The 22,762-nt window shown below is 39.0% G+C and overlaps 1 long non-coding RNA gene across 16 annotated transcripts in view; it reads right to left on the bottom strand.

Moving 5' to 3' along the window:
- LOC122709549 overlaps positions 1-22,762 on the bottom strand; it is a 95,141-nt gene that overhangs the window by 67,809 nt on the left and 4,570 nt on the right. For 9 of the 16 annotated variants that reach the window (XR_006345557.1, XR_006345563.1, XR_006345562.1 and 6 more), the window contains exons 2-4: positions 19,800-19,953; positions 12,433-12,553; positions 1,965-2,072 (exon numbers count right to left, since the gene is read on the bottom strand). This is a non-coding gene — a long non-coding RNA (uncharacterized LOC122709549). Of the gene's footprint in view, positions 1-1,964; positions 2,073-3,988; positions 4,081-4,255; positions 4,306-12,432; positions 12,554-13,720; positions 13,842-14,934; positions 15,188-19,799; positions 19,954-22,762 lie in introns of all 16 variants that reach the window. The other 7 variants (XR_006345552.1, XR_006345561.1, XR_006345560.1 and 4 more) reach the window with 5 other exon arrangements.

The raw sequence follows: 22,762 nt of genomic DNA, 5'->3' as shown, positions 1-22,762 counted from the left end.
TGATTTTATGGGAACATGTCAGTGCTTCAAACTTAAAACCTACATATTTCTTACTCTCTCCCACAGCTACCTGTCTGTGTCTTTTTGGTTATGGCCAATGAGACAGAAATCAAACACTTCAGTCAAAAGATGATGTGCCTTTTGAAATAAATTTAACTATTTATTAAAATCTTTTTGAAATAAATTTAATTTAGTAGAAGAGAAGATCCCTTTCAATTCCTTGTATTGTTGACCTAAAACACTGAAATAATGGCTGGAACGCCAGCATCTCCCATCGTAAGACAACTCAGAAGCTAAGGCCATGCTCTGAGGACAGAAGGGACACTTAAGAGACCGGGTCTTAATGACACTGGGGAACCACCATGGCAATCTTGGACTACATCAATCCTGGACTGCCTACTTCTGGCATTATCGTTCATTGAGAGACAAACAAACTTTAAAGCAATATTTTTACTCTATTACAGAGTTCCTTTGGAGCCCAAGTTATCATTATGCTGTTGGCCTGAGATACTCTTCTCTATATGCAATCCAGGTCCAACCATTTCTTTGTTTCCTAGGCGTCTCCAGAGATTATCTCAAAACTCACAGGAAAGTCTTCCTCTAACTGTTCAGCTTAGATTGAACTTTTCTAAAGATATATTCTTAGTCCCTATATTTTTCCTTCCCACCACTCTTTATTGTGGATGATTTCATATTTTTGTTGTTACTTGATTAATGTACATACTCTATCATATCTTACGAAATTATAGGGAAATTTTTTTTTTCTGGTCAATAGCAGTGTTGAAATAAGGTAAAAAAGGCATAGAGTCAAGCCAGCCACTAACTATATCTGCTTATCCACAATGAATCAAATCCACAATGTTGAACATTTTTAGCTATGTTTATGAAGTTCAAAGCCAAGGGCCTTGAAACAAATACTAACGTAAGTTGATTATATTAAGAAGTGATACTTAGCAAAATCATTTGCTACTTTTGTAAAGAGATTTTATTTAACTTGAAGATTTTCACTTTCATTTTGAGTAAGAAAAGAAAACCTTAAGGAAAAAAATTCTAAGAAAAGAAATAGGGTTTATCAAAGAACATATTGAGCACTTAATTTCTGATAAATATGCAGGCACCTACATACTGTTTACAAACAAACAATAAAAAATGACTCTGTTATGGAGAAGCCCACAATGTCAGTCCACAGACGCTACTGGTAAAAAGAAGAATCACTAAAGGTCAGTCAATGAATGCCTCTTACGATAGATGAATTATGAGTTCTAATTTGGAGATGAGAAAGAAGAGAATGATAGATAGGAGTCAGCCAATATCAAGAGTTGAGATTCTCTCACAATTTTTGAAAACATAAATTCTATTGGATTCCTGGTGAAACTGTGAGGATTGTTACTAACAAATAGTCCAAAAAACCCCCCTCTATTTCTTAAAGAGACTCAAATGTTTTATTATGATTAACTTATGAACTTGTTTTTTGCTTATCTAATTTTTCTTTACAAATATTGAAAATATCTACCTTATTTTATAATAAATGCCTTAGATTTGAACATTCAAAAGACTTTCACATACATCACTGCTTGTAAGAGACTGGTTATGTGGTCAACAAAAGACCAGGAAGGTTATTCTGGGGTGATTCAGCAAACGAGGAATGAAATGTGGGGCTCCTGAATCCCATCCAGGGCTCACTTCACTGTCAGAAGCGTGGAACGGAAAAGGATTTACTTTTTCAAATTACTTTTTAAAAACCTGTATGTTATTGTAGAATGTGCAATTTCTTAGAATCCAGTCTTTTCAAAATAGTATGCTACAGTAAGGAACTTTCAAATTCATCCAAGCAGAAAAAACTAAGATGCATGTATTAACCAATCAGTTTCTAGCACATGAGGTACAGGTACTAGACAACTAGTGCACATTAGACAAATACCTACATCTAGTGTGCTGCAGGTTAGCTACTCAACAGCACATACCTTCACATGATCAAAAACCCACGTGTCCAGTTTTGTTACATCGTGGGCACGAAAATCCTCACTGGATGCATCGTTAAGTGTGTGCAAAAATATGGTTTCCAAGGTCACCTGAAGAGGAAATTTGGGGGAAAAATTTTTAATGACATGCCACGGACCATGGTGTATGCTTGAACATATGCTGTTGCTTTTGTTCTCACAGTAACATTTTCCAATTTTACAGATACAAGTGAGTTGTAATTTAAAATGCTAAGAAAAAAAAATCACAAAGCTAGTTAGTATACAATAGTATAAAAGACAACAGAGTTTGTCTTCAAGTAAGGATGAAACTAATCAAAGAATTTGGGCATCTAGGGATGGTACAATCTAAAACAGATTAAGTCACCTGTTTTACAAAATTCCCCAACCAAAAAGAAAATTCAAATATTTCAATTCTTTTGTTCATAAAATACATGCATTTTTCTCAATATATGAGAAAAAATACTGATAATTGCCAAATAATTTGAAAGGGTCAACAAATATATTAATCTTATACACTTGTAAGATTTTATTAAGGATCTAATTAACTTAGTGAATTTCTGAGTTAGATAGCCTCTTAAAGGTCATAAGGAAGAGATAAAATAATGACAATCTCTTATAATAATGACAAGCTAAGCTCTAATGATACTGGTTCCACTCCTCAACCATTCTACTCTTCAAATCCCAAGTAAAGATCTGAGTGAGACTGCAAGTTACTATAAGAAATGGAACACTTCTATTGGACTGTCTCCAGTTAAGGCATTGATCCTGTCCTATGAACTGTAGTCAGAAGTAGGGAGGTGAATTTGGTAAACCATAGCAACTTCATCTTCACCACTACCAAAAAAAGCTTAACTCCTTGCTCCTTGGAAGAAAAGCTATAACCAACCTAGACAGCATATTAAAAAGCAGAGACATTACTTTGCCAGCTAAGGTCAATCTAGTCAAAGCTATGTTTTTTCCAGGAGTCATGTGTGGATGTCAGAGCTGGACTATAAAGAAAGCTGAGCACCGAAGAATTGATGTTTTTGAACTGTGGCGTTGGAGAAGATTCTTGAGAGTCCCTTGGACAGCAAGGAGACCCAACCAGTCCATCCTAAAAGAAATCAGTCCTGAATATTCATTGGAAGGACTGATGCTGAAGCTGAAGCATCAATACTTTGGCCACCTGATGTGAAGAACTGAGTCATTGGAAAAGACCCTGATGCTGGGGAAGGCTGAAGGCGGGAGGAGAAGAGGACGACAGAGGATGAGGTGGTTGGATGGCAGCACCGACTCGATGGGCATGAGTTTGAGTAAACTCCGGGAGTTGGAGATGGACAGGGAGGCCTGGTGTGCTGCAGTCCACGGGGTTGCAGAGAGTCGGACACGAGTGAGCGACTGCACTGAACTGAGGGAGTATATAGACGGCAGGCAGTGTGAGCTTTTGGACCTGCTCTACGTACTAATGTTCTGTGACTGTCATACAGAAAATTCTGAATATCTCTTTTGCTTTTGAGATATAGAATAATCTTTAATAATTCCGATTGTTATCATTTATAGTATAATGATACCCATGGCTAAAGGTCCAAAGCTTTTCATTAGGTGAAATGCTACAATGCTCTCACTAAAAAGCACTTAATAACATAAAATTCAAGTGGAATCCAGCTGATTCTAGAAAATGATGGAAATGAATTTTCTCATCAAGAGATGTTCTCATACTTGCAGATTCATGCACAGAAACACAACAAATACAACAAATCTCAATGGCATGATCTTGAACACATGAAAATAGAAGTTATAAATATAAATTTTAACATTTAAATCTTTATGTGATTATCTACTAATTTCTTAATAATCAAAGTAAGTGAACATCATCACCATAATGAAATCATTGTAATAAGCGTTTTGGTCAATACTTCACATGAATTAACTTATTTAATGCCCAAAACAAACCCATAAGATAGAAATTATTATTATCACATTTTACAAAAAAGAAAACTGAAATTTAGAGAAGTTATCTAACTTACCCAAGATTAAAAAGCTGTTAGATGTTAGAATCATATACCATTTCACTGAATCCAAGGTATTTAAACTGTATAATCCAACATTTTAAGTACAACTAAGATGAAAAAAAATCAAACTCACACATCTATTATAACATACACTCATTTCAAAGATGTTAAATGTGTCAAAACATGTATCTCATAATCAGTAAAATGTAGCATATATTTTAAATTACCATATTGATTGATTGCCTACCTAGTATCTGGGGAAATAGAATCAGTGACTCCTACCTTTGGCAAACATAGTCAGGATGTCTGGGCTTCCCCAGGACTGTGTGTACCTGGTTTCATTAAGAAGAGAATCAGGGGGAGGAGCCAAGATGGCGGAGGAGTAGGACGGGGAGACCACTTTCTCTCCTACAAATTCATCAAAAGAATAACTGAATGCAGAGCAAACCTCACAAAACAACTTCTGATCGCTAGCTGAGGTCATCAGGCGCCCAGAAAAGCAGACCATTGTCTTCGAAAGGAGGTAGGACAAAATATAAAAGATAAAAAGTGAGACAAAAGAGCTAAGGACGGAGACCCGTCCCGGGAAGGGAGTCTTAGGCGGCCTTGCTTGGGCTAGGGTCCGGGCCTGAGTGCCCTGAGGACAATCGGAGGGAGCTTCTGTGAGGTGCCAACTTGAACTGTGGGAGACCAAAAGAGAGAAAATTAACCGGCCGGAACACACTGCCGGCCGTTCGCAGAACAAAGGGACGGAGAAAGTCCCAAGAAGAGGTCGCAGGCTGCGGACCCGCCCAGCCCCGCCGGAGGCAGGAGGCAGGGGGGAGGGGAAGGTCGCGGCGAGACACAGGGCGCAGGCACCCGACCGGCGCGGGCGGGGACTGGGGCTGGGGACGCAGAGGGCGGAAGGCGCGCGCACCCGACTGGCGCCAGCGGAAACTGAGACTGGGTCCGCGGAAGGGAGTGGGCGCGCCACACCTGGGGATAGTGCGCCCATCAAGCCCTTCGCTGCCTGGACCGCTCTGACGGGGAAGGCACAGAGAGCAGGCGCAGCTTTTCCTTCCGCGCTTTTGTGTAACACCCCAGGGCTGGAACCTAGCGCAGCATGGGGCGCGCTCCATATAGAACAGCCGGGAGCCTGAGCAGCGCAGACGGAGAAAGCAGCGTCAGCCCCTGCCGGCAGCGCCAGCCCGCCCCCGCAGGGCCAGCCCCTCCCCGCAGCGTCAGCCCCGCCCCGCAGTGTCAGCCCCGCCCCGCAGCGTCAGCCCCGCCCCGCAGCGCAACGGAACTAGCTAACTGAATAAGAGTCCACCTCCGCCCGCCTGTGTCAGGGCGGAAATGAGGCTCTGAAGAGACCGGCAAACAGAAGCCAAATAAACAAAGGGAACCGCTTCAGAAGGGACTGGTGCAACAGACTAAAATCCCTCTAGAAAACACCGACTTCACCGGAAGGGCCCTGTAGATATCGAGAAGTGTAAGCTGGAACGAGGAGCTATCTGAAACTGAGCCGAACCCACACTGGCCGCAACAGCTCCAGAGAAACTCCTAGATATATTTTTACTTTTTTTTTTCTAAGTAAGGAAAAAAAAAAAAAAATTTTTTTTTCTTTTTATATTTTTTCTTTTTTATTTTTTCTCTTTTATTTTCCTTTAAAATTCCCTATTACTCCCCCATTACTCCTTAACTTTCATTTACATAGATTTTTACGATTTTTTTAATTAGGGGAAAAAAAAATTTTTTTTTTTTCTTTCTTTTTTTTTTTTTCTTTTTCTTTTTTTTCTTTTTTCTTCTTTTTTTTCCTTTCCGTTTTCTCTTTTATTTTCTATTTTTCTTTTTCTCTTATTTCTTTTAAAGTCCTCTAGTACTCCTCTACTACTCTTCATTTTCATTTTCACTACACTATAACCTTACCAAAAAAAAAAAAGAAGCCCTATCTTTAAACCGAAGATTATTCTCTCCCAATCTTGACTCTCTGTTTTCTACCTCAGAACACCTCTATTTCCTCCTTTCCCCTTCTCTTCCCAATCCAATTCTGTGAATCCTTGTAGGTGTCTGAGATACGGAGAACACTCTGGGAACAGACAGCTGCGTAGATCTGTCTCTCTCCTCTTGAGTCCCCCTTTTTCTCCTCCTGCTCATCTCTATCTCCCTCCTCCCTTTTCTCCCTCCTCCCTTTTCTCCTGTTCATGTAACTCTGTGAACCTCTCTGGGTGTCCCTAACAGGGGAGAATCTTTTCGCCATTAACCTAGAAGTTTTATTATCAGTGCTGTAGAGTTGGAGAAGTCCTGAGACTACAGGAAGAATAAAACTGAAATCCAGAGGCAGGAAACTTAAGCCCAAAACCTGAGAACACCAGAAAACTCCTGACTACATGGAACTTTAAGCAATAAGTGACCGTCCAAAAGCCTCCATACCTACACTGAAACCAACCACCACCCAAGAGCCAGTAAGTCTTAGAGCAAGATATACCACGCAAATTCTCCAGCAACACAGGAACATAGCCCCGAATGTCAACATACAGGCTGCCCAAGGTGACACCTAACACATAGACCCATCTCAAAACTCATTACTGGGCACTCCATTGCTCTCCATAAAGAAGAAATCAAGTTCCACGCACCAGTACACTGACGCAAGCTTCCCTAACCGGGAAACCTTGACAAGCCAATCGTCTAACCCCACCCACTGGGTAAATCCTCCACAATAAAAAGGAACCACAGACCTCCAGAATACAGAAAGTCCACTCCAGACACAGCAATCTAAACAAGATGAAAAGGCAAAGAAATACCCAACAGGTAAAGGAACATGAAAAATGCCCACCAAGTCAAACAAAAGAGGAGGAGATAGGGAATCTACCTGAAAAAGAATTTAGAATAATGATAATAAAAATGATCCAAAATCTTGAAAACAAAATGGAGTTACAGATAAATAGCCTGGAGACAAAGATTGAAAAGATACAAGAATTGTTTAATAAAGACCTAGAAGAAATAAAAAAGAGTCAATTAAAAATGAACAATGCAATGAATGAGATCAAAAACACTTTGGAGGGAACCAAGAGTAGAATAACGGAGGCAGAAGATAGGATAAGTGAGGTAGAAGATAAAATGGTGGAAATAAATGAAGCAGAGAGGAAAAAAGAAAAAAGGATCAAAAGAAATGAGGACAACCTCAGGGACCTCTGGGACACTGTGAAACGCCCCAACATTCGAATCATAGGAGTCCCAGAAGAAGAAGACAAAAAGAAAGGCCATGAGAAAATACTCGAGGAGATAATAGCTGAAAACTTCCCTAAAATGGGGAAGGAAACAGCCACCCAAGTCCAAGAAACCCAGAGAGTCCCAAACAGGATAAACCCAAGGCGAAACACCCCAAGACACATATTAATCAAACTGACAAAGATCAAACACAAAGAACAAATATTAAAAGCAGCAAGGGAGAAACAACAAATAACACACAAAGGGATTCCCATAAGGATAACAGCTGATCTAGCAATAGAAACCCTCCAGGCCAGAAGGGAATGGCAGGACGTCCTGAAAGTAATGAAAGAGAATAACCTACAACCTAGATTACTGTATCCAGCAAGGATCTCATTCAGATATGAAGGAGAACTCAAAAGCTTTACAGATAAGCAAAAGCTGAGAGAATTCAGCACCACCAAACCAGCTCTTCAACAAATGCTAAAGGATCTTCTCTAGACAGGAAATGCAGAAAGGTTGTATAAACGTGAACCCAAAACAACAAAGTAAATGGCAACGGGACCACACCTATCAATAATTACCCTAAATGTAAATGGGTTGAATGCCCCAACCAAAAGACAAAGATTGGCTGAATGGATACAAAAACAAGACCCCCATATATGCTGTCTACAAGAGACCCACCTCAAAACAAGAGATACATACAGACTAAAAGTGAAGGGCTGGAAAAAAATATTTCATGCAAATGGAGACCAAAAGAAAGCAGGAGTCGCAATACTCATATCAGATAAAATAGACTTTCAAATAAAAGCTGTGAAAAGAGACAAAGAAGGACACTACATAATGATCAAAGGATCAATCCAAGAAGAAGATATAACAATTATAAATATATATGCACCCAACATAGGAGCACCGCAATATGTACGGCAAACACTAACGAGTATGAAAGAGGAAATTAATAGTAACACAATAATAGTGGGAGACTTTAATACCCCACTCACAACTATGGATAGATCAACTAAACAGAAAATTAACAAGGAAACACAAACTTTAAATGACACAATGGACCAGCTAGACCTAATTGATATCTATAGGACATTTCACCCCAAAACAAGCAACTTCACCTTTTTCTCAAGTGCACACGGAACCTTCTCCAGAATAGATCACATCCTGGGCCATAAATCTAGTCTTGGAAAATTCAAAAAAATTGAAATCATTCCAGTCATCTTTTCTGACCACAGTGCAGTAAGATTAGATCTCAATTACAGGAAAAAAATTGTTAAAAATTCAAACACATGGAGGCTAAATAACACGCTTCTGAATAACCAACAAATCATAGAAGCAATCAAAAAAGAAATCAAAATATGTATAGAAATGAATGAAAATGAAAACACAACAACCCAAAACCTATGGGACACTGTAAAAGCAGTGCTAAGGGGAAGGTTCATAGCATTACAGGCTTACATCAAGAAACAAGAAAAAAGCCAAATAAATAACCTAACTCTACACCTAAAGCAATTAGAGAAGGAAGAAATGAAGAACCCCAGGGTTAGCAGAAGGAAAGAAATCTTAAAAATTAGGGCAGAAATAAATGCAATAGAAACTAAAGAGACCATAGCAAAAATCAACAAAGCTAAAAGCTGGTTTTTTGAAAAAATAAACAAAATTGACAAACCATTAGCAAGACTCATTAAGAAACAAAGAGAGAAGAACCAAATTAACAAAATTAGAAATGAAAATGGAGAGATCACAACAGACAACACGGAAATACAAAGGATCATAAGAGACTACTACCAGCAGCTCTATGCCAATAAAATGGACAACTTGGATGAAATGGACAAATTCTTAGAAAAGTATAACTTTCCAAAACTGAACCAGGAAGAAATAGAAGATCTTAACAGACCCATCACAGGCAAGGAAATCGAAACTGTAATCAAAAATCTTCCAGCAAACAAAAGCCCAGGACCAGATGGCTTCACAGCTGAATTCTACCAAAAATTTAGAGAAGAGCTAACACCTACCTTACTCAAACTCTTCCAGAAAATTGCAGAAGAAGGTAAACTTCCAAACTCATTCTATGAGGCCACCATCACCCTAATTCCAAAACCTGACAAAGATGCCACAAAAAAAGAAAACTACAGGCCAATATCACTGATGAACATAGATGCAAAAATCCTTAAAAAAATTCTAGCAAACAGAATCCAACAACATATTAAAAAAATCATACACCACGACCAAGTGGGCTTTATCCCAGGAATGCAAGGATTCTTCAATATCCGCAAATCAATCAATGTAATACACCACATTAACAAATTGAAAGATAAAAACCATATGATTATCTCAATAGATGCAGAGAAAGCCTTTGACAAAATTCAACACTCATTTATGATTAAAACTCTCCAAAAAGCAGGAATAGAAGGAACATACCTCAACATAATAAAAGCTATATATGACAAACCCACAGCAAGCATCACCCTCAATGGTGAAAAATTGAAAGCATTTCCCCTGAAATCAGGAACAAGACAAGGGTGCCCACTCTCACCACTACTGTTCAACATAGTGTTGGAAGTTCTGGCCACAGCAATCAGAGCAGAAAAAGAAGTAAAAGGAATCCAGATAGGAAAAGAAGAAGTGAAACTCTCACTGTTTGCAGATGACATGATCCTCTATATAGAAAACCCTAAAGACTCTACCAGAAAATTACTAGAACTAATCAATGAATATAGTAAAGTTGCAGGATATAAAATTAACACACAGAAATCCCTTGCATTCCTATATACTAACAATGAAAAAACAGAAAGAGAAATTAAGGAAACAATACCATTCACCATTGCAACAAAAAGAATAAAATACTTAGGAGTATATCTACCTAAAGAAACAAAAGACCTATACATAGAAAACTATAAAACACTGATGAAAGAAATCAAAGAGGACACAAACAGATGGAGAAACATACCGTGTTCATGGATTGGAAGAATCAATATTGTCAAAATGGCTATTCTACCCAAAGCAATCTATAGATTCAATGCAATCCCTATCAAGCTACCAACGGTATTTTTCACAGAACTAGACCAAAGAATTTCACAATTTGTATGGAAATACAAAAAACCTCGAATAGCCAAACTAATCTTGAAAAAGAAGAATGGAACTGGAGGAATCAACCTGCCTGACTTCAGACTCTACTACAAAGCCACAGTCATCAAGACAGTGTGGTACTGGCACAAAGACAGAAATATAGACCAATGGAACAGAATAGAAAGCCCAGAGATAAATCCACGAACCTATGGACACCTTATCTTTGACAAAGGAGGCAAGGATATACAATGGAAAAAAGACAACCTCTTTAACAAGTGGTGCTGGGAAAACTGGTCAACCACTTGCAAAAGAATGAAACTAGAACACTTTCTAACACCATACACAAAAATAAACTCAAAATGGATTAAAGATCTAAATGTAAGACCAGAAACTATAAAACTCCTAGAGGAGAACATAGGCAAAACACTCTCCGACATAAATCACAGCAAGATCCTCTATGACCCACCTCCCAGAATATTGGAAATAAAAGAAAAACTAAACAAATGGGATCTAATGAAACTTAAAAGCTTTTGCACTACAAAAGAAACTATAAGTAAGGTGAAAAGACAGCCGTCAGATTGGGAGAAAATAATAGCAAATGAAGAAACAGACAAAGGATTAATCTCAAAAATATACAAGCAACTCCTGCAGCTCAATTCCAGAAAAATAAATGACCCAATCAAAAAATGGGCCAGAGAACTAAACAGACATTTCTCCAAAGAAGACTTACAGATGGCTAACAAACACATGAAAAGGTGCTCAACATCACTCATTATTAGAGAAATGCAAATCAAAACCACAATGAGGTACCATTACACACCAGTCAGGATGGCTGCTATCCAAAAGTCTACAAGCAATAAATGCTGGAGAGGCTGTGGAGAAAAGGGAACCCTCTTACACTGTTGGTGGGAATGCAAACTAGTACAGCCACTATGGAAAACAGTGGGGAGATTCCTTAAAAAACTGGAAATAGAACTGCCATATGACCCAGGAATACCACTTCTGGGCATACACACTGAGGAAACCAGATCTGAAAGAGACACATGCACCCCAATGTTCATCGCAGCACTGTTTATAATAGCCAGGACATGGAAGCAACCTAGATGCCCATCAGCAGATGAATGGATAAGGAAGCTGTGGTACATATACACCATGGAATTTTACTCAGCCGTCAAAAAGAATTCATTTGAACCAGTCCTAATGAGATGGATGAAACTGGAGCCCCTTATACAGAGTGAAGTAAGCCAGAAAGATAAAGAACATTACAGCATACTAACACATATATATGGAATTTAGAAAGATGGTAACGATAACCCTATATGCAAAACAGAAAAAGAGACACAGAAATACAGAACAGACTTTTGAACTCTGTGGGAGAAGGTGAGGGTGGGATGTTTCAAAAGAACAGCATGTATACTATCTATGGTGAAACAGATCACCAGCCCAGGTGGGATGCACGAGACAAGTGCTCCAGCCTGGTGCACTGGGAAGACCCAGAGGAATCGGGTGGAGAGGGAGGTGGGAGGGGGGATCGGGATGGGGAATAAGTGTAAATCTATGGCTGATTCATATCAATGTATGACAAAACCCACTGAAATGTTGTGAAGCAATTCGCCTCCAACTAATAAAAAAATTAAAAAAAAAAAAACTGAAAAAAAAAAAAAAAAAAAAGAAGAGAATCAAATTCTGCAGGATTTTCCTTCCAGCCTTCAGGTAATTGAGGAAAAAAAAAACAAACAATGACAATAGTAACATTTAGATGGTGAAGTATTGGTATGGCTCCTGAAGAAGCATTTTTCAAATGATAACAAAGAGGATCAACTGCAGAACAAATGCAAAACTTACAACAGATTTTGTTATCTGTATTATATTACAAATTTTTTTTTTAAAAAAGCTTACAACAGTTAATTGACTTCTTACTAAAATACAGAATCACTTTTGAACTTTTGAGAGTTAACATCTAGGAAAACCAGAGATCCATCCAATCATATTCTATCAACAGGACACCATGATACAAGATTGAAGTTTTATTCTTGAGTCAGTCCCAGTGCGTGTTTAAGTGACTTAGGCAAGCTAAATGACTTGTCAAAAGGATCTCAAAATGTACTTTGCTTTGTGTCATGATTCAGTATTAAAGAAGCAATATTTATGCAATCAATCTCTTCATGTGATAAAATCATCTAAAGAGACAGTACCTTTGGCAACTGCGCTGACATCTTCATAAAACCCTGCAATCATGGCCACGGCCCGGGCCGAGACTCGGTCGGCACACACGTGTGAGAGATGCCCCAGCTGCCTTCGTTCATTACGACATTCCTGAAAGGTATCACAGACGAGGAGTCAGCACACACTATGACCACATGCTCTGTTAAGGCTTTAGAAAAACAAGATCACCACAGAAGAAATCCAATCAAAAGAAAGAGTCAAAATTTAAGAAGGAATCTTTCTGATCCCAGCTGGGCTCAGTCCAGTTCCTCCCACCAGACTGATTCCGTGGCATAAGAAAGCCCAAGGAACTTTCTTAGACAAGGAACCACCCAACCACTGCACAGAATCACAAAACAAAATACACGCTACAGCTCTAAGTCACAAAGTATTGAAACGTTGTGTTATATAAGAAATCACTGATACACAAAGTATTACTTTGTCAATGTTAAATTTTATTAGGTGTGATGATGGTGTTGTGATCATGTTGAAGTCCTTGTTCTTAGGAGATACACACTAAAGTGTTTAGGGGTAACGTGTTAAAATATTTTGCTTTCAAATTATCAGGAAAAAATAATTAAAGTTTAAGTGTGTATATGTGTGTATGTGTGTGTTGGGACAGAGAATGCAAATATGAAAAATGTTTAAAATGGTCATATCTAGATTAAGGATATACAGATGAATATTCATGATATAATCCTTTTAACATTTCTCTAGTTAAAAGTTTTTCAAAATAAAAAAATTGAGACGAACCAGCTATACTCTCAAATAGGAGTTAAATTATCTTTCTAAATTTGAGATTAAAACAAGTCAAAAGTTTCTTTTGATAAAATGTATCACCATTCTTTAAGCTGTCTAAGGGTGATTTGCAAAATGTGGAGAAAAATGCAAAAGTAACAGTAATGCCATGGCCGGTGAAAGGCCAGCGGAGCAACAAGTTATGAAACACGAATTCACTTGTAACAGTTTTCAAGCTGAACTCTCAACTCTCAAAATGTTCTGGAGAGAAGTACCTAAAAGTGATGATTTAGATACTTTTATTTTCGACTTATAACCAAACAGACTTTGGTAAAATACATACATAAAAAGTAAAAGGCTTGAAAAACCATTACACCACATGTTAAGAGAGAAATATTTTTTAACTTCTTCAGTTCTATAATGGAAACTGAACTCAAGCAAAAACAGGGAGGTATAAAGCAATGTGGATACCTCTCTTGAGAAACATTTTGATCAGATCGTATTTTTAAAAAAATGAAGTGAGAAACAAAGAAAACCTACCAAAAAAGGCTTCAGAAGCAGCTAGAATGGCAGACAACACATGGCGCATCACCGGGGAGCCCTTGGCCCTCCACACAACACCGCAGGGAGAGACAGGCGCGGTCAGAGAAGCTCATCTTTGCTTTAACAACCAGAATATTTTAATGTCATTAACTTTGCAATGAATTACATTTCTCTCCTCTCTATGACGACTAAGAAACTCAACCAAATATATCACCCCAATTTTTAAACTAGTCATAGAAATTTATGTTACATATTTTTGTGTACTGAACCTAACCCTGACAACCTTATTTTCCTACTCGTATTTTCCTATTGCCCTGAGTTGCTTGTTTCTTTGTATCCTTTAATATATTATGCATTTCTTTGATGCACCATAAATTTATTCCTGGAAATCTGACATAGACTTCAGGTTCATTCATTCTTCTAGCAGTCAACAAATATTTATTAACTGCCTACTATGTTTTAGGAACCAGAGATAATGTAGTGTATAAAACAAAGTCCCTGCCTTAGTGGAAGTTGTACATGCTAAGTAGTACCATAAAGAAAATCAAAATAGGGTAGAGGGATAGGAAGCAATGATGACAGGTAGGGACAGGGGAAAGATAGACAATTTTAGATAAACTTCCCTTGAATTTGAGTTTTAATCTCTCCACAGTAGCATTAGGAAGGGCTTTTGAGGGGCTTGCTATGAATGAAAAAAAAAGAATAGTTGATTGCAAGAACCCCACAGGTCCAAAAAATATTTCTTTTCAAAGCCACTTAACAGAATCCAAAATTATCATATTACATAGTGATATAAATTTGGAAGGCTTTATTTTATAGAAAACATATTTTGAATTGAAATTTATATTTTTTAGCTAAATACCTTTGTAATTGGCAATTCACTGAAATTTATGCTTGTCATTACTTAAAAATTGAACAGTCTTAGTTTACAAAAAAGAAAAAAAGATAATATACTGAGTTGTAAGCCAGGATTCAGAAATCAGGACAAGTGAGGCCAAGCAGCTAAGGTCATGCATTTCGACTACCTGGTATCAACTTCCACAATAACAGAAGTAACTGTAGAAGGAAACACATTTGCTAATTTCTATGACAAGGACAGAGGCATATGTGCCCTACTCTCTTTTTCATCATCACCCCTCTACCCAATGTGAGATAAACAGTATCAGTGTAACAATTTCCAGAGATGTCTTTGTACCAGTTGACATGCTTACCTAACAAATGGTGCCCTAGAATTTCCATCTTCATCTAATCCATAAAGTTTATGTGCTCGCAGGCCATCAGCGACAAACAGCACTAATTGTTTTGCTGGGGGAGGCAGGGGTGTAAACTGAGGCGTCATCCCATGAACCAAAGGAGAGGTGAAACACATGTTGAAGATGGAGGCGAAGAACACGAAGTGCACGAGCAATCCCGAAGTAATGTACAGCGGCATATCCAGAGGAACTAATCTATCTCCAAGAGAAACTGGAAAGAGGGGGCAAAACTAAATCTGGGTAAGCCTTAGTGCAAACAAGTATGTTTTCAACTTATTTGATGACTAGAGCTGCCTGCCTCATTTTTCAGTCTCAAAAAACTTCTTCATTTGGTGGACACTTTTTATTTCCTCCATCTTTCAATGAGCTTCTTTGTTCTGCGGCTACTTGCCTCATCTACATGGCTTTCAAGTTTTCAAGTTGTGCTAAGAGGGCTTCCCTAGAGGCCCAAACGGTAAAGAATTCGCTGGTAATGCGGGAGACCTGGGTTCGGTCCCTGGGTTGGGAAGATCCCCTGGAGATGTGGAACTGCAACATACTCTAGTATTCTGGCCTGGAGAATTCTATGGACAGAGGAGCCTGGCGGGCTCTAGTCCACGGGGTCACAAAGAGTCGGACACGACTGAGCGACTTAAAAAAAAGAGAGAGAGAGAGTTCTTAACATAAGATCTACCCTCTTAAAGTTTTACGTGTAAAATACAGTATTTCAAACTACAGGCACTGTTATACATCAGATCTCGACAACTTATTCACTTTGCATAAGCGAGATTTTACAGCCATTGAACCACCACTTTCTTCCCTCAACACACCCCAAGCCCATCATTGGGTGGATTATCTTCTGGATTATCTCCGACAAGGAGAAATGTGCACATCTGTCCTCCTGTGACTGACTTGTTTCACTGAGCAGTATATCCTCAACAACATAACCATTACATTGGCCAAAACTTGGTATTGCTATCTGTTTGATTTTGTCCAGTCTGTTAACTTATTGTGGTTTTAATTTACATTTCTCTGGTGATCAATAATATTGAGCTACTTTACATGCATGTAATGGACATTTTTTAATCCTCTTTTATCCCCTTTTCATTTTTTTAACTGTGTTTTTCAAAGAGCAGTGCTTATAAATTCTTAAAGTTCAGTGAATTAACTTTTCTGTTGGCGATTGTATTTTGTGTTCCACCCAGGGAATTTTTGTAGATGACAATACTTTCTTTAGTACAGACTTTTAATATTTTTATTTTAAAACAATTTCAAGTTCAGAGAAAAGTTGCAATAATGGTACAAACATCCATACACCCCTTAGCTATATATCTTTAACATTATCATTTTTCTCTGGTCCTTGCCTCATCTCTTTAACTTACCCCTCTTGTGTGTGAGTGTGTGTGTGGGGGGTGGGGGGTGGGGGGAGGCGGGTGTATACTTCAGTGTTTACTTTCTGATAATAATGATACTCCCCTATGTACCTACAGTGGTTACCAACATCAGTAAACTCAACGTCAGTATTTTACCTAATCTACCATTTATACTCCAACTTTTTGAAGTGTCCCAGTAATGTTCTTGACAGCATTTTTATTGCTTTATTGAGGCATAACTGGCCTGTCATAAGCTGTGTACATATTTAAAGTGTATAATAATAACAGGAGAGTGAACATACTCATAACCCTCAAATGTTTCCTCATGCCCCTGTGGTTCATCCCTATATATTTCACTTTTTTATGTTATTGTAAATGGTATTTATTTCAGTTTCCCCTCCTTAGTTTTTAAATTACCGCTGATTTTTATATATTCACCTTGTATTCTGCAACACTGAAAAACTGTTATAGTAGTTTTTACGTAGATGCCTTTTGATTTTCCAAGGAGAAAAATTATGTCACCTGTGAATAAAGGACTTCATCCTTATCAGTCTATATACTTTTTATTTATGTCTCATGCTTGTACTGTTCAGGACTTCTAGTGTAATGTTGAATAGGTGTGGAAACAACAGAAATCCCTGCCGTGTTTCCAGTCTTATGGTGAAAGTTGTCAGTTTTTCAGGTTTTTTTTTCATAGATTCCTTTTGTTGCATTAAAGAAGTTCTCTTTTAGTCTCAATATGCAGTTCTAAAGTTGTGAATGAAAAATGCCAGATTTTGTCAAGTGCTTTTGACAAAAGCAAAAGTCAGAGGGGAGGATCATGTGAGATCCTCTCCCGTGAGAGGACCAAGACCATCTGGTTTTTCTCTTTTGGTCTCTCCTGGTGTGGGGTCTCTCCTGCTGCGGGGTCTCTCCTGATGTGGGGTCTCTCCTGGCATGGGGCCTCCTGGTGTGGGGTCTCCTAATGTGGTGTCTCCTAATGTGGTGAACTACAATGATGGAGTTTCAAATGTTAAACCAAGCTAGGGTTTCCAGAATAAACTGAACTTAATCATTAAGTATTATCCTTCCTATATATTCTTGGATTTTATTTGCTAAAATATTTAGCATTTTAAATTAATATTTATTAGTGATATTAGACTATAATTTTTTTTTTGTAATGTCTTTCTCTGGTTTTGGTGTCAGACAATGCATTGGGAAGTGTTATTACCTTTCATGTTTTGGAAGAGTTTGTGTAGAATTAGTACTATTTCTTCCTTTATTGTGTAACAGGATATCAATGGCTCAGAGTTTCCTTTGTTGGAAAGTTTTTAACTATAAATTCAATTTCTTCATATGCAGAGAGATACTAAGATTATTTACTACTTGCTGAGTAAGTTCTGGTAGTTGTATCTTTTGTCCATTTGTCCATTTCATCCAAATTGTCAAATTATTACAAAACTGTCCATAATATTCTGTTCACTTATTCTTTCTTCTATTCTCTAGCTCAGAACTCTTCTATCAGGTATCATATTTAGTTACGCAAAGTAACTCATTTTTCAACTCATTTTAATTCATTTCAGTAAGATCTTAAGCTCTATTTACAACTAAAGTACATATGGTATCTACCTAGATGTAGAGAAGCTCCCATTGACTTAAATACTCCTACCATGGTAACCTGAGTACTCTCCTTATCATGTTCACTAATAAGGAAATATCTCTATCATTTCTCACTTTCTTTTGCATTTACAAATAACTCCCTGCTCTTATGTTCTTCCTTTTCCCCACTGTTGTCACACAACTTTTCTGTAAAAAGTATCAAAGTGTCTGTGTTAAAGGATAACACAAATTTTCCACTACCCTAAAGCTTACTGAAGTAGTAAAACAAACATTTTATTTGAGAACCTTGACACTGAAGCTGTAATAGTTAACACAAAAATCTAGCTCTCTCAAAAAAAAAAAAAAAAAAAAAAAAATCTAGCTCTCTCATATAGTAACAGTGGGATCTTAGTCGGTCCCTCCCCGGCACTTTCGAGCATCACTTCCGCCTGGACTACTCAGTCCAAATCAGAAGCTCAACCCTTTACTTTAGTTTATAACTACAGAGCTATGACTCTGACTATTTGTAGTAATGTCTGCCTCTATAACTTCATGCTGATTCCAGGACAGCAAGACAGGCTTTCTCCAGTACTCAGCCCAGTCCTGGGCACTTCGTCAGGGCTATTAAATAACCTAGGATTATCCTTTCAACGGTATGTGTAATACGCACTGTAGCCACTAGAGGCTGCCTTGCTTCTCTCTTCCCCCAGAACAGAGACACGAGCAGCGAAGGTTCAGGATAAATACAACCACAGTAACTTTCATATTTGTCATTTACTATACATAAAACTTCAGTGATTCCAAAATATCATCCTTCACATACTACTTACTTTATTATTGCTACGCACATATAATTAAGCACTATTATCATTTAATGGGCTTCCCTGGTGGCTCGGAGGTTAAAGCTTCTGCCTGGAATGCGGGAGACCTGGGTTCGATCCTGAGTTTGGAAGATCCCCTGGAGAAGGCAATGGCAACCCACTCCAGTACTCTTGCCTGGAGAATCCCATGGAGGGAGGAGCCTGGTAGGCTACAGTCCGTGGGGTCACAAAGAGTCGGACACGACTGAGCGACTTCACTTCACTTTCACTCTGCATGTAAGTTAAATAAGCAGGGTGACGGTATACAGATCATTTAATATTTCTCTTTTTTTAAAATCACTTTTTATTCAGATTTAGTGAAAAAGAAAACTTTTTCAAGGATGAATCATTTGGAAATCACCTAAAAAAATGAATAACAAATAAAAATTTTAAAATACACATATGTGTATCATATAAATCATATCATAAAATACACATATATGTATCAATAAAAGTCATTTAACTTATACCTCTGGGATGTTTACCACACACTGAAAAACAATGTCAAAAATTAGAATATGTAAAAATGTATAAAAAATTAGATATTTATAAAACTTCAAAAAGTCAATGAAAATCTTGCACTGAAAATATTACTTGTGGTTATTTTAAGAGTACTAAAACAAAAAAATAATTTTTTAATCAAGAAAACAATTGAAGTGCTTGGGAAAAAGCGATCTTTTATATTTTTAGCACTAACATACAAGCATCAATGACTATCTAGATTATTCAGTGAAACATTGGCTGTAAAGACCTAGATTAATGCAAATCTTGGTAAGTAGAAGGAAAATTCCCCAACAATATTAATGGCAAATTATTATTAAATAGAAATCATCAATTGTTAATAATATCCTAGTGTTCTTGCCTGGAAAATCCCAGGGACAGCAGAGCCTGGTGGGCTGCTGTCTATGGGGTCGCACAGAGTCGGACACGACTGAAGCGACGCAGCAGCAGCAGCAGTATGCACTATTAATATTTCTTCAACATTTTTATGATAAGCAAATCTATATGCACTGTGGAAGAGAAAGGTACTTACTGAGATGACTGGCCAGTTGATTTGTTAGGGGCTTGGAAGGTCACATTAACAAGTCCATGATTACAGGATATGAGGTAGAACCAGGAAATCACAGATGTGTCATAGGAAGCTGCTGATCAAGGAAGAACTTCTATATCCAACTTCTTACAGCTCTCTGAGGAAACATATTTTAAATCTATTTTCAATTTTCATTTTAGAAATCAGACCCTAAAGATACTCCCTTTGGGGCCTACTACCTTAATTGCTTTTTCTGGCTAACACTACTAAATGACTGACATCAGGTTTGTTTCGCTTTACTTTTAAAAATCTGTCAAATATTCTCAATATATACTAGTAGTACATTAATTGATAAATGATTATAACATTTGTTGTGTACTAGGTACCAGGTACTGTGACAAGCACATTCCTAAGTCTGTGTACTTTAAGTATCTCCTTGACAGAGGAGGCTGAGAGAAGTCAAGTAACCTTTTAAAAGTCTCAAGGCAAATCATTGGCAGGACAGGGATATGAAGTGTAGGCTCTTCAACCTAATAAGCCCAGTCCTTGAGAGGAAGACCCTAAGTGTGGGGACCTTAGGTACAACAGATGTGTAAAATTCCCATTACACAGGCGGAAATATTGCATATAAATAATCCATTTCTAACCATGCCCTTTCCATGCCATTCCCTAGTCCTTCCCATCTTTCCATTCCAGAAATTGGTTCCATTTTCAATCTCTCTGGCAACTCAATTACAATAAAGATCAGCAATCCTTTTAGCTAAGGACTATGAAACAACACTGGTGGCTCTTTTGATACTATTTTCCTAAGATCTGGGGTTTTTTTCCATGCTTTTCTTCAATACATGGCGTGCGCACGGACACACACATAAATTTAGAATTAAACACTAGGAGCTAATGTGGGGAGGGGCCAAGATGGCGGAGGAGTAGGACGGGGAGACCACTTTCTCTCCTACAAATTCATCAAAAGAATAACTGAACGCAGAGCAAACTTCCCGAAACAACTTCTGATCGCTAGCTGAGGTCATCAGGCGCCCAGAAAAGCATCGTGAAACAACTTCTGATCGCTAGCTGAGGTCATCAGGCGCCCAGAAAAGCAGCCCATTGTCTTCGAAAGGAGGTAGGACAAAATATAAAAGATAAAAAGTGAGACAAAAGAGCTAAGGACGGAGATCCGTCCCGGGAAGGGAGTCTTAGGCGGCATTGCTTGGGGTAGGGTCCGGGCCGAGTGCCCTGAGGACAATCGGAGGGAGCTTCTGTGAGGTGCCAACTTGAACTGTGGGAGACCAAAAGAGAGAGAGTAAATTAACCGGCCGAACACACTGCCGGCCGTTTGTAGAACAAAGAGACCGAGAAAGTCCAGAGAAGAGCTCGCAGGCTGCGGACCGGCCCAGCCCCGCCGGAGGCAGGAGGCAGGGGGGAGGGGAAGGTCGCCGCGAGACACAGGGCGCAGGCACCCGACCGGCGCGGGCGGGGACTGGGGCTGGGGACGCAGAGGGCGGAAGGCGCGCGCACCCGACTGGCGCCAGCGGAAACTGAGACTGGGTCCGTGGAAGGGAGTGGGCGCGCCACACCTGGGGAGAGGGCGCCCACCAAGCCCCTGGCTGCCTGGACCGCTCTGACGGGGAAGGCACAGAGAGCAGGCGCAGCTTTTCCTTCTGCGCTTTTGTGTAACACCCGAGGGCTGGAACCTCGCGCAGCGCGGGGCGCGCTCCATATGGAGCAGCCGGGAGCCTGAGCAGCGCAGACGGAGAAAGCAGCGTCAGGCGCCAGCCCGTCCCCGCGGCGCCAGCCCCTCCCCGCAGAGCAACAGAACTAGCTACCTGAATAAGAGTCCACCTCCGCCCGCCTGTGTCAGGGCGGAAATGAGGCTCTGAAGAGACCGGCAAACAGAAGCCAAATGAACAAAGGGAACCGCTTCAGAAGGGACTGGTGCAACAGATTAAAATCCCTGTAGAAAACACCGACTACACCGGAAGGGGCCTGTAGATATCGAGAAGTGTAAGCTGGAACGAGGAGCTATCTGATACTGAGCCGAACCCACACTGGCCGCAACAGCTCCAGAGAAACTCCTAGATATAATTTTACTTTTTTCTCTTTTTTTCTTTTTTCTCTTTTATTTTCCTTTAAAATTCCCTATTACTCCCCCATTACTCCTTAACTTTCATTTCCATAGATTTTTGCGATTTTTTTAATTAGGGAGAAAAAAAAATTTTTTTTTTCTTTCTTTTTTTTTCTTTTTTCTTCTTTTTTTTTCTCTTTCCTTTTTCTCTTCTATTTTCTATTTTTCTTTTTCTCTTATTTCTTTTAAAGTCCTCTAGTACTCCTCTACTACTCCTTAATTTTCATTTTCAATACACTATAACCTTACAAAAAAAAAAAAAAAGAGAAGCCCTATTTTTAAACCGAAGATTATTCTCTCCCAATCTTGACTCTCTGTTTTCTACCTCAGAACACATCTATTTCCTCCTTTCCCCTTCTCTTCCCAATCCAATTCTGTGAATCTTTGTAGGTGACTGGGCTATGGAGAACACTCTGGGAACAGACAGCTGCGTAGATCTGTCTCTCTCCTCTTGAGTCCCCCTTTTTCTCCTCCTGCTCATCTCTATCTCCCTCCTCCCTCTCCTCTTCTTCATATAACTCTGTGAACCTCTCTGGGTGTCCCTAACGGGGGAGAATCTTTTCGCCATTAACCTAGAAGTTTTCTTATCAGTGCTGTATAGTTGGAGAAGTCCTGAGACTACAGGAAGAATAAAACTGAAATCCAGAGGCAGGAGACTTAAGCCTGAAACCTGAGAACACCAGAAAACTCCTGACTACATGGAACTTTAAGTAATAAGTGACCATCCAAAAGCCTCCATACCTACACTGAAACCAACCACCACCCAAGAGCCAATAAGTTTTAGAGCAAGACATACCACGCAAATTCTCCAGCAACGCAGGAACATAGCCCTGAACGTCAACAT

The sequence above is a fragment of the Cervus elaphus genome, chromosome 15, assembly GCF_910594005.1.
Source record: "Cervus elaphus chromosome 15, mCerEla1.1, whole genome shotgun sequence".
Classification (NCBI taxonomy): Eukaryota; Metazoa; Chordata; class Mammalia; order Artiodactyla; family Cervidae; genus Cervus; species Cervus elaphus.
Note: the sequence above shows the minus strand (reverse complement) of the source record. Positions and strands in the feature narration are given on the sequence as shown.